General features: G+C 49.5%; 1 long non-coding RNA gene across 1 annotated transcript; it reads right to left on the bottom strand.

The window, feature by feature from the left end:
- Positions 1-2,171: 2,171 nt before the first annotated feature.
- On the bottom strand, positions 2,172-7,018 carry LOC146896103 (uncharacterized). The gene is made up of 2 exons (XR_015737727.1): positions 6,885-7,018; positions 2,172-6,008 (listed from the first exon to the last, which is right to left on the bottom strand). It is a non-coding gene; the product is annotated as an uncharacterized LOC146896103 (long non-coding RNA).
- Positions 7,019-8,745: the final 1,727 nt, after the last annotated feature.

The following is an 8,745-nucleotide window of genomic DNA, read 5'->3' as shown; positions in this document are numbered from 1 at the left end:
CTTCCTCCCCCCTCCCTCTAAGAGAGAACCGGTGGGTAGGAACTATTAACTATTTGGATTGTGTTTCATTCTCCTCCATAGCCCCCGGGGAACCACTCCAACCAGAAGTTCAAGGTCTGGCATCTCTCTTGACCACCTGAGGCTCGCCACACGTACTGACCTCCTTCACCTGCCGCCAGACTTGGCCACTGCACCCCCCTCTCCTCACCCTCCCTCTCAGATGACCGCAAGACTCCTCAGTTCAGATCCTACTCTGGAGAGCAGAGACCTGTCGATACCGTCTGGCCACAGAAGAGTGTCACCGCCTCTTCCAGAGAGCCTGTCCTTCAGGAGGCCCACTGCTGAATTCTACAGTCACAGCAAGACAGCTCTCTCTGCTTAATGAATGCTCGTTCTTCTCTTTTAGTTTTATGGCTGTCAGTCAATCTAACAGATAATTCTAGGACAGCATTCTGTATTTAGGCATGCTCGGTAATTTAGATATGACTCTTAGAAATTAAAAGCTATTCTGTTTGGAAGGGGGTAATTACATCATTTTGTGGTTGCTGATAAGTGTAACGAAGTAACAGGATGGAGAACTTGGAGAACTTGGTTTTGTCATTTGGTGTGATATTTGTTTGTTTATTTATTGCTCTGGTCTAAGCAGCTAGGCAGGCTTTCCATGGAGCCCTGAAAAGAATGACTTTAGGGTAGTGTCTGGTGCATTGTTTTACATTATATGAACTGCTTTGTTTTTTTGAGAGTGAATCTCATATGATCCAGGCTGGCCTTGAACTCATGACAGAGCTGAAGGTGACACTGAACTTCTCTGATTCTCCTGCTACTCTACCTCCCAAGTGTTGAGATAGAAGGTGTGTGCCATTTTGCCTGGCATAAATACAGATTCTAGGGCTGGAGAGATGGCTCAGAGCACTGACTACTCTTTCCAGAGGTCCCGAGTTCAATTCCCAGCACTGACATGGTGGCTCACAACCATCCATAATGAAATCTGGCGCCTTTTTCTGGCATGCATGCATACATGCAGGCAGAACACTGTATAAATAAACAAACAAACAAACAAATAAATAAATAAATAAATAAATCTTTTCCCCCTCTGTTAACTTATTATTACTTTATAAATAATAGGAATCAAAATTTCCACTTCCTCCCTCCTCCCACTTCCCTCCCGCTCCCCCACTCACCCTCCCCACTTCCCCCTCCAGTCCTAAGAGAGGGCAGGGTACTCTGCCCTGTGGGAAGTCCAAGGCTCTCCCCACTCCCTTCCATCCAGACTTAGGAAGGTATGCATCCAAATAGAATAGGATCCCAAAAAGCCAGTAAATGCAGTAGAGACAAATTCCAGTGCCATTATCATTGACTTCTCAGTTTGCTTCAATTGTGAGCCACACTCAGAGGGTCCAGTTTTGATCCCATGCTCGTTCAGTACCAGTTCAGCTGAATTTGGTGAGCTCCCATTAGTTCAGGCACACTGTCTCAGTGGGTGGACCAATCCCTCGTGGTCCTGACTTCCTTGCTCATCTTCTCCCTCCTTCTGCTCTTCAATTGGACCTTGGGAGCTCAGTCCAGTGCTCCCATGTGGGTCTCTGTCTCTGTCTCCCTCTATTGCTGGATGAAGGTTCTATGGTGATATTCAAGGTATTCATCAGTCTGACTATACAGGACAAGGCCAATTCAGGCACCCTCTCCTCCACTGCCCAAGGTCCTAGCTGGGGACATCCCTGTGGACATCTGGGAACCCCTCTAGAGTCAAGCCTCTTGCCAACCCCACAATGCCTCACTTAATTAAGATATCTTCTTCCTTGCTCCCGTATCTGTCCTTCCTCCATCTCAACCATCCCACTCCCCCAAGCTCTCCTCGATCCTTCCCTTCTTCCTTCTCTCTCCCCCTCTCCTCTTCCCCCCACACAACTCCCACCCCTATGCTCCCAACTTTTGCCTGGAAATAGAAAACATTATCCTGAGTGAGATAACCCAGACCCAAAAATATGAATATGGTATGTACTCACTCATTAGTGGATTCTAGCCATAAACAAAGGACATTGAGCCTATAGTTCATGATCCTAGAGAAGCCAAATAACAAGGTGAACCCAAAGAAAAACATATACAGATCCTCCTGGAAAATGGAAGCAGACAAGATTGCCAGGCAAAAATAAATAAATCTTAAAAATGAATATGGATTCTATTAGCTTTTTATTTGATTTCTACATGGTGTGAGTGGTTCGGAGAGCGTCCACTGACCCAGAAGTCCCCACTCTCATGAACCAACTATGTCGTTGCCCTAACTTGACTTCATAAGGCTGTCATGGAGGAACATGGGGTGATCACACACATGCACTCTAAAGCGAGGTGAAGCCCTAGATCTGCAGAAAGCAACTCCAAATGCAACTTGTCTGGAGGGGAGTCCGGAGTTAGCTGTGATCACTCCTCCCCTTGGGACCAGTTAGGGATGCCACAGACGTGATTGCATGGGGCTGCTCTGTGGAGCAAGCAATGGGCTCACCCCTGACACAAGACTAGTATGTGCATGATCAGGTGTGTGTGGTAAAGGTTTGGGGAGCAGTGCATGATGAAGCTCCCCGTTACTGGCACGTTGGTGACAGGAGGTATGGCCATGGGCTTTGATTCCTCAGTCTTTATCCTGAACTTCATCTTGGGTGAGTCCTTGAGTGACAGATGGTCTCTCCCACTTGTCTCCCCCGCTGTCACATGAGTGACAGCTCTCAGAGCCAGGGTTATTAAACACACTTCAGGGCATTCCTATGGGTAGGACAGGGCCACCAGGATGTTTCCAAGTTGGACGTAAGCCTTCTCAGCCAGCCCTGCACCCAAGATTTTCCAAGATTTTGACTGTCCTTGCCTGCTCTGTGTGCTTTGCCACCCAAACCTCTGCCTATTCCTGGCTTTAGATGCCCAGCTCTCACCTCTCACCCATGACCTCACTAAGCCTTCCACCACTCTCACCTTTCGCCATGCTTGGCCACACCCACTGACAGTTACAACTGCCCACAGTGGACCGTTTAGAATTCTGCTTCCTCCCAGGCAGGGCTAGAGCTGTGGTCCAGTGACAAGAACAGAGAAGCCCTGCTGGCTGACCATGCCACCCTGAGTGCTGTCCACCTTCTCCACACTGTTGTTGGGTAAGGCTATCGTAAGACTGAACACAGTCACGCATAAGCTCAACTACGGTCAGAATTTGACATCAAGAGGGACCAAGTCTGCATCAGAGGGAAGAACGTTCTCATCTCCCTGAATGATTACTCAGGGATAGTAGCCTCTGAGTGAGGGGGTCTGCATCCTTTTCCTGATTCCCTGATGTAGAGATGACACTTCACACTGTCCATTTGGTCACGGAGACTGCCTGACAGGAGCTACCATCCATTTAGCATGGATATTCTATCCTGGGAGGACAGACCTGTCATTTCCTCCAAGTCTTTGGCCACAGGCTTGAGTGTCGTGTGGAAGATTCTAGCACTACGGAGAAAAGCTAACACAGTTCCTCCAAAGCCCACTGACAGTTCTCTGTTGCCCTATGCTGTCTTGAGAAAACCCTTCCTTCTGAAACCGCACTTCATCCTGGTGGGCTTCACAACACAACATGCGCTTACATCCCAGCTGCCAGAACAAGGGTTTGTTTTTTTCCCCTGAGCCTGGCTTTTGCTGGCATCTCCACTGGGCTCCAGGCATCAGAAGAGCCACCAGCCTGCCTTGGTGTCAGTCCTTTGTTTGGCTTTACTTGGAACCCGGACTTTCCAACTGTCTCTATCCCATGGGCTAAATACCTCCTCAGGATTGTTCATCTCTAATACTGTGGTTTCAGTGCATCGTGTTCTGGAGGTGCTGGTGAAGCCTCCAATTTAATGTGTTGATGCTCCTGCATGGGTGAATCGGGGTTTAAACGCATGCGGAGCATCATGGACACAAGAAGGACCCTCTAGGGAGGCAGGGCAGGCCCTGATGCTACGGGTGGCCTCCCCTCCCCCATCAAGAGAGGTATCTTTTTGATCCCCCTCCAACTCTATCCGCACCTGTTTCCTCATTTCTCTGTGTTCAGTGTACAGTACAACCCAGAGCAACAGGCTGAACTGGCTGTGGCCTCAGCCTCTAGCCTGCAGACTTGCAGTCCTAATCCCAACATGAAGTGCCTGGTCAAGCTGCTTGTCATGACCTGGACATCGCTGCTTCCTTATCCTCCACAGTCGCCACCTGCCTCTGCTTACCTGTAGACATTGCTACCCTGCCGTCTTTTCAGAAAGCGTAACTGGGGTTATGAGACCCACCTCCCTGCAGCTCCTCCACGCCTCTGCCTGCTGAGACTCACATCTGGACTCCGCTCTTCCTTCAGGCGTCCCTAACAAGGCAAGAGCTGGCGATCTCCTGACTTTAGCAGTTCTTGCTGGGAGTAGGGAGCTGCTATCTGAGGGTCCATGGCTCACAGAGCACAGGGGTCCCCAAACCCTTTTCATTTTGTCCCTGTGCTATAGGGTGGCTTCCCTCAAGGCATCTCCATGCCCCAGGGCCTTTTCTTTCCTAAGTATCACCACTGTCCTCCCTGGGATGGACGTAGCTTGCTGATGGACACATGATAGAAGTCACACCCAAGATGTGTCCCTCCCACAGTTCACGGTTGGTGCATAGATTCCCCTCATCTCTTATTTCCACACAATCTCTCTATTGAAGACACTTTGAACTTGCCCTCTATGGGCAAAATATGTGCTGTTGATCCTACCTGTGTCCTAGAGCTGAGGTCATTAGGATAAGGAGCTGGCTGTGGCCATGCTGAGCCAAGGACAGGACTCACCTGTGTTAGCCTCAGTCCAGAGAGTAGTGAAATTTGTATACGGCCATCCCGGACCTTGTTAGGGGTCAAATTCTCTGCAAGCCCAACCCTCCTTACCCTTGCCAAGCTGATCTGGAAAAAGGCAGGGCTTGGCCTTGTCCTTTTTTAGCAACCTGGAACTTGACCTCTTGCAGCACTAAAATACAAGTAGAAGAGCCCATGACCTGCTGAAAGGCATCTGCCTGAGGTCTCCGGTGGACCTTTGGACCAGCCCGGGGAACTTCTCCTGGCTTCCTTTGCAAGTTGCTGTCTGTTGGATCTCAAAGGCATCTGTTGATTTGTGAGGAATGGTTGTTCTCAGTCCGCAAGTACAAAGCCGATTAGTTACAAATAAGACAAGATGTTTCCTATCTAGCCCGCTATAGAAAAGGTTGGCCAGTGCTGATAGAGACACACCCCCACCCCCAACCCCCCATCCCTGGCTTGGCAAGCTGCTACCAGAACCAAAGCAACTGGTCTGCAGACTTCTAGGCCAGTGGTCTCACTCTAACCCAAGAGGATAACGGGTGAGCACCCGGTCAGGGTCCCAGGAAGAGCACAGATGTCACCGTGGGAAGCTGACATGCCAGATAGATGCTCCCTCCCCATTTGCCTGAGATGGTCCAAGTCTTCCGTTCCCAGCTGGCACCATGTCCATAGCCCAGCTCCCAGGCCTTCTGCCGCTGGCCGCCATAGTTTCTCAGCATGCAATGGAACAAGGCAGAAGAGGAAGCGACACACAGACAGTGCCCACTCTGACCCACAGGAAGATCTGTACCCTGCTGTTCATCGATGGCACAAACCTCCCTTCATTCCACCTGCTCAACAAAGACCCCAGAGTACCTGCCATCCAACAGCCCTACTCTGGCGCTCAGTCCAGGGCAGAAATCAGTTTCTTCAGACATTAATCGCCTCACACAGCTCAAGGGCTAGCACAGCTAGAATGCGGCTCAGTGGTAGAGCCGCTGCCAGCTCCTGCCAGTCGCACCTCGGGCTCATCTCTCCGGCTGGCCAGGACCCTTCGACCATGTTCAGATACCTCCGCCAGCAAGTAGCAGACAGGCGTTGCTGCTGCTAAGGCCTCCTGAGTGGTCTTCGCTGATTAGCATTGGCACTGGTAACAGGGCCATCATGCTACTGGCAGATACTGACATCTGATCAGCGCTCACTGGGATTTCCAGGTTCTTGTTTCCTGGGAAAAGAAATGGCACAGGGACGTGTGAATAGTAGTAGAAGCAGAGACAGTTTATTAAGGAAGAAAGCATCTCTGGGGGAAAAGATGGGCCAGAGTTTGAAGAAAGGTCAGAAGCTCAATGGTGCCAGTGCGCTCTTTGAGGATCTGCTATGAGTTGGTTTTGGACGGGATAGGTTCAGGTTTTCTCTACCAAGAGGATTTCTTTAAAACACTAATGCGGACCTACCTTTCTGCCCTATTCTCCTGACACAATCACCACTGTCACGAAGGGCCATGCTGATTGTTTTATACTTTTCCAGGCCCCAGGTCCCAAGGCCAGTAGTTCTGCATGCGGAGCAAGCTGCAGACTGCTAAGTAACGCGTTCCCCTGGATGGAGGCACAGTTGCCCTGGCCTTATTTTTTTTTTCTGTAATGTGATAATTTGGGTGACTTTAGTCCCCTATTTGGACTGACAATGTCACGAAGACAGAGGGACTGGGGCCTGCAGTTCCACAGGCACCGCTGCAGGGAGTGTTTGACACTATTGCAGAGGCAGCATCCCGGCTGGGGCCCATCTAGCCTGGTCCTTGGGTTGGTTGCTTGAAGGAACCCTGGAAAGCAAATATCTTTTCTGTCACTATCTCTCAGGCCTGCTTAGAAGCCTGGAGTCACGCTCAGCTGGGAAAATAGTGCGGCACGCGATCTGGCCCCCTCAGGCCCACAGCAGTCTCCTGCGGAGGGGGGCACATTTCACACCTGTGTCAGGTGGTGACTGAACCGTGTCCCCCAGCACTGGTTTTGGCCTGAGCACTCTAGGAGGTTCTTATTCTGGGGTGGCCATGACAGGGAGTCCAGGTAATAAGGTCAAGTCCTAAAGGTTTCTTGGTTCTCACCCAAGGGGACAGATGCAGGGCAGGAAGCTTCTCTCTTCTCTCTGGATATGAGCAGCTGGACTGGGGGTGGGGGTGGGGCAGGAGCCTCTTGATTACGTGCAATGAATCGGCTCCCAGTGGCCCAGGCACGCTGTGGGAGCAAGAAGTAAGAACAGCTCAGGCTGGTCAGTTTCTGCTCACGGAGCTACTGAAAATGAACCAGGATGTCACCAGGTATCAGTGCTTAGGTGGTAATCATGGTCACGGCTACCATGAAGCCTCTAGGGAGCTGCCCTTTGGGTGAACAGTATTTATATAGGCAACCTTGGGCTTCCATACTCCCAGGGCTGGGATAGGCTGCAGAGGCACAGCCTCCCTGGCCCCGCCCCAGATGTCCCTGTACAGCTGAGGCCATAACAGGTTCTTGGAGACTTTAGCTGAATAGCACGGAGTTCCCACTTGGACCCACAAAGCCACAAACCCCAGGATGAAACCTTGGCATCTCTGCCTTGTTTGGTGTACTGATGAACGTATCTCATCCCACCTTCAAGGCTGAAATCTCAGAGAAAAGTCATTGTCCTGACCTGAGGTCACCTTGGATTCTAGGAGCAACAAAGTCTCCCAGGACAGGCCGGTTTTTTTTTGTTTTTCTTTTTTTTTGTTTGTTTGTTTTTAAGAGGAGGGCAATGATCTACGAGGACGAGGCTGCTCCTTGGCCGGGTTTGTTTCATTATACATAGTTCCATTTCTTCCGCGCCAGTTCTCTGCTTTAACCTAAAGCTCATGTCAGTATTCCCAAAGAGGACTTGGGAGATCTTCATGTCTCTTCCTCTTTCTACTGCGGCCACAGTGATTACATTTCCTACTTTGCATTACTGCTCGTTTCTTGAATTGGTGGACCAGTGATGACGGTGGGTATTGGGGTGTGGTGGGTACATCTAGAGAGGGTCCAGGTTCTTACATCCCAAAACAAGAAATTGGACAGAGATGCACAGAGAGTAACAATGTAAATGTCTTAAGAATGTGCCTCCAAGGGAGGAATGTGCTGGAGCAGAAGGAAAGTTTAGAAACTTAGTGTTGCCTCACAAAGGATTGTACTGGGGCACTTGTATCACTAGGGTGGGTTTTAGAGGGTTCATTTGCCTAGCACCTACTTTGTGGTTCATTGTGTAGTATGGAATTTCCTGCACCCTGTTACATGTTGCTCATAGTGAGTTACACCTCACTTTTGAGCATTCTGGAACAACTCTACCCCTGTCCCAGTAACTTCAGCTAGTTCTAGTCAGGCTTGGTGGTGGGTTAGCTGTTCTAGCTATCTTTGTTTTTGTCAACAGGTATTTCTCATATTCTATCTATGCATCCTTTTGTTTGTTTGTTTTTGGTAAGGTCTTCTAGATCTCCCACTGTAGCCAACTCTCCCACCTGGACTCCTTCCTGAGAGCTGAGGTCTGTAATCAGAGGTTTCTCTGTCCCACCCTGTTCCACACTCACTTCCAAATAATCATTAAAAGGCTTATACTGGTTACAAATGCTTGACTGATGACTCAGGCTAATTACTAGCTAGCTCTTACATTTAAATTAACCCACATTATCTATGCTTTGTCACTTGGTTCACAGCTTGTTACCTTATTTTTTTTCATGTCTTGCTTCCTCAGTGGCTTGCTGGCTTCTCCCAGACACTGCCCTTTCCCTCCTATATCTCGGCTTGAATTTTCTGCCCAGTTCTATCCTGACTTGCCATAGGCTGAAGCAGTTTATTTATCAACCAATATTCACAGAGCACAGCAGTGGTCCCAAAAATCTTTGGGGGAGAGCTGGAGGACAGTGGTACATCTTTTAATATCTTTCAATACGTATTTCCTGCTGTGAAGGCACAATCTCT

Source organism: Myodes glareolus, chromosome 1, assembly GCF_982192425.1.
Source record: "Myodes glareolus chromosome 1, mMyoGla1.1, whole genome shotgun sequence".
NCBI classification, from domain to species: domain Eukaryota; kingdom Metazoa; phylum Chordata; class Mammalia; order Rodentia; family Cricetidae; genus Myodes; species Myodes glareolus.
This window is presented reverse-complemented; position numbering and strand designations above follow the sequence as displayed.